Source organism: Nanorana parkeri, unplaced genomic scaffold, assembly GCF_000935625.1.
Source record: "Nanorana parkeri isolate BGI_ZX_2015 unplaced genomic scaffold, ASM93562v1 scaffold894, whole genome shotgun sequence".
Classification (NCBI taxonomy): Eukaryota; Metazoa; Chordata; class Amphibia; order Anura; family Dicroglossidae; genus Nanorana; species Nanorana parkeri.
This window is the reverse complement of record NW_017307162.1, coordinates 512,262-516,063: the sequence shown is the minus strand read 5'-3', so window position 1 is coordinate 516,063 and position 3,802 is coordinate 512,262.

Here is a 3,802-nt window from a genome sequence, read left to right as displayed (position 1 = left end):
TGTGTCCAGTTAATTAAGGATAAGAAATGATCTTGTATTGATGGTCAGATTGGTCACCTTGCTCCTTAACCTGCTCTTTATTACTGAAACAAGTGACTTGTAGTCCTGTAATGCACTGCTGGTCCGATGCCAGGAAGGTTATCATCCACTGAAGCATGACAGCTTTGGCACCATTATATGTAAGATAATTATACAAAAAACTGAGAGAATAAAATGACTGTTCGCCTACATTAGCTAAAGACACAGCGTATCGATTTTTCATTATAGTCAGGCATAAATGGAAACTTTCTCCCCCATCCCCTTTCATAATGAAGGAAATTTAAATTAGAAAACCAAAGCGGAAAGTGTCTGATGCACATATTAAAAAAAAAAAAAAAAAAAAAAGGAACCAAGTAACGATGCTCCTCATCAGATTTGTGCTCCAATTTGCAAACAAATTCAGTTGATCGATAGCAGCATCAGAGTCACCCACAGAGGTTAACGAAATACATTGTCTTTTAATTATGGTCCTTTTATTCAGACAAAGCTGCCTTCATTATAAGTTCGAGATCGGATGCAAGATTAAAACCTAATGGGAAAAAGACAAGCAGGCTTACTTAATAATATTGTACCAAGACTAAGTATGTACAGCAGCCCATAGCAACACGTTAAAACACTTTGCTTTCTGCAATCTAGGCACTGATAATTTTTGAGTGGTCACCTTGGATTAAAGCCCAGCGTTTCTATTGCTCTGTTATGGGCAGACACTCTCAGGTCTCTGGCACAAAATTTGATATTTTTTATGTCATTAAAAAATGACTGTCAAGTTTAGCCTTTAAGCTGCCATTTTTTGGTAAAATTACACATTTTACAATATATTGAAGTCCCCTGCAGATATCATATGTATAATAGGGAATATAATGTGATAAAGCGGAAAAGCAGTCGTAGTTAGGCCCCTGACTCCAAAGGTCCAGGAGGAATTGGTCCCTGCGCACACCCTGTATACTTAGCACAATATAATATCGGCCAAACTGCTTTCAAAAAGATGCTGAACTAGAAAAAGTTGGTTGCCACAGATGACTGTACATAATAGATCTTGAATATGGTGTCACTGTATGTGAAGGAAATAAAATGGGAAAAAAGTAGATATGCTGGCTACAGCAACCAATGAAGCTTTGCCATTGATTACCATGGATAATCAACCATCAACAGAGAAAACTGATTGGTCGTTTTTGCAACAGCTGTACTGAATTTGCTTTATTCTCCTAAAGTAGTCCCATTATTTAGATCTGTAGTCTAACCAGCTATTCATCTATCACTGTAAAGGGTTAAACTTAGAACATTGCAAAGCCCCAAATTCAGCTTTTCTGTTTTGCAAAAGCTCCAGATTTTGTAAGATGTAGCATAAAGTACAGGGATACCAAGCAATCTGTATTAACCCCTAGAAAGCAGTCAAGTTTAATATTTACTGCATTATATAGTATAATATATTATATAGTTAGTTAGATATATATATATATATATATATTATACCTTTGGTTTAAATCCACAAGGCAATGAACAATTGTATACACTGGAAAAAAATAGATATCTATATATATATTAACTATTACTATGAATGTAAAAAAAAATTATTTCTAGAAAGATTGAGTAAGCCAAAAAAAAGAGAAAGGAAAGAAAATCACAGCTTTTCTATTTGCATGATGTTAACAATGAATACGCTTTGTTCTTCCTGGGTCTGGTGAGTTCAAGAATATCAGCTCTGCTGTTTGACTAATGACGGCTCCATAATTACTGTAAAGACAATGCACTCAACAAAAACAGTCCATGTCTACTTCAGAAGGTCTTATCACTGAATGATATTATATAAAATTGTCATAATCGTCCAGAGCTTTTACTTACCCTGGAAGGAGATAACATCTTAAATATATACACTATGTTAAAATGCTGGGCTGGAGCCTTTTAAATGGGAGTCTACTACAGATATTCCATTAAAGCAAAGCCTGTCTCCTCTGCTTTTTTCTGTTGTGCTGTGTGCAATACATACCAAATGTCTCCTTATGTGCTTGTTCTGGACAAACAGTCAAAATACTTGTGTCTCTGTATTCTATTCCATACTGCTATAGGGATGTATAGGAACCACAAGTCTCAGAGTGCCAAAAGAGGTTCTTTCTCTGGAAGTGCCACAGGTTGGTTAGACATTAGACAGCTTAGACATGTTTTAATAAGGCGATTAGCATTGTAAATATAAAACATGTGCTTTCTATAATATGTTTTGGATTAAAGCTAATAAACCATTATGTGATATGGATATTGATATCTTATTTAAATACTGATCAACTGTGATGTGTATATAAAAACTGTCAACCAAAGCTGTTAGTCACGTTAGCTATCTATCTATCTATCCGAATGCTATCTATTCTCTCCATTTGTCATCTATTTACTGTACTCTCTGATTGTCTGGTATCTACTGTACACTCCGAATGTCATCAATCTACTGTACTATCCAATTATCATCTATTTAGTGTACACTATGTATTATACCATCAGTTTGTCCTATCTATCTATCTATCTATCAATCATACCATCAGTTGGTTTTATCTATCTAGCTTTCTATCTATCTACCGTTCATACCATCAGTTGGTTTGATCTATCTATCTATCTATCTATGCACATATCTATGGGATGTGTCCATTCAATCTATGGATTTGTAGCTATAGAATATAATGTTTATAACTAGGAAGTACAAGCCCTCATACACATTCTTATGCACAGATATGTACATATATACGCCACCTCTACTCCATACATGCCTTGCATTATAAATGCAGACAGTGTGTCATTGTGGACAGCTGTATACTGCACAGAAAAAAAAGCCCCTCAGGTTAAATGATTAAAGCATTCAGTTGCTGAGTATCCTTCAGGCTGTAGCTTCCAAAGGGTTAATCTATAGTGCCAGGGGCTGCCCTTCCCTGGCTACATTGTGCTTATTTCAGTAGTGTCTGTTAAGCATCCAGATTTCAATGTAATTCAATTAGTCCAGCTTTAGGGAAGGTGGGGAGGCTATTTTTTTTTTTTTCCTCTTGGTTAGCAAGCAACGCCTCTTTCTCATGTTGCACACCAATCCTGTTGCAGCAAGGAAAATGAGAGAGCTAGACTATGGAAATGTCTAAGCAAACAGCAGCCCTTGCCTTGAGTGGCTGCTCTGGGCTCTGACAGCCCCCCCTTCCTCCTTCTGCCTAGTAAAGTGCATGAGATCTCACATGATCACCCGGCGGCTGTGTGAGCTTCTCATGAATACATCATCTGTGAGATTAGTGGTCGTACCTGCGTGCCCGCTGTGGGTGTCAGCACCCACCATCCTCCTATAGATCTCTATATGCACAGAGTACCTCTGCATGTGCCTGGAATCTCTAGCCACAGCAAGGACTGCACACATTCAACCGCTCTCACAGTGCGTCTGCTCCACGCAAGATCTATAGGCTTCAAGTCTTTGGCTTAACAAGGGGTGGGACTTTTATTGGGGGGGATTTTACTCCGTTTTTGACTTTTAACCCTTCATCCATTTTGTACCCCTTTTTTCTCAGTTGCCGATGTGTAATAAGTTTTTTTTTTTTTCCTCCTTTTTGCATTTTCTCTGTTCCTTCCCAAGCACGGGAGCAGCTGCAGTTGCTGTGAAGCTGGTGTAGACGTCGGCTTTTCATGTGTGTGATGTTGGATATTGTGGCTCATTTTATTTATTTCAAACTGCTTCCTGCTCTTACAAGTTGATCTCCTGGGGACTGGACAGCTTTGCACACACACAAAAAAAGTAAGCGAGTGA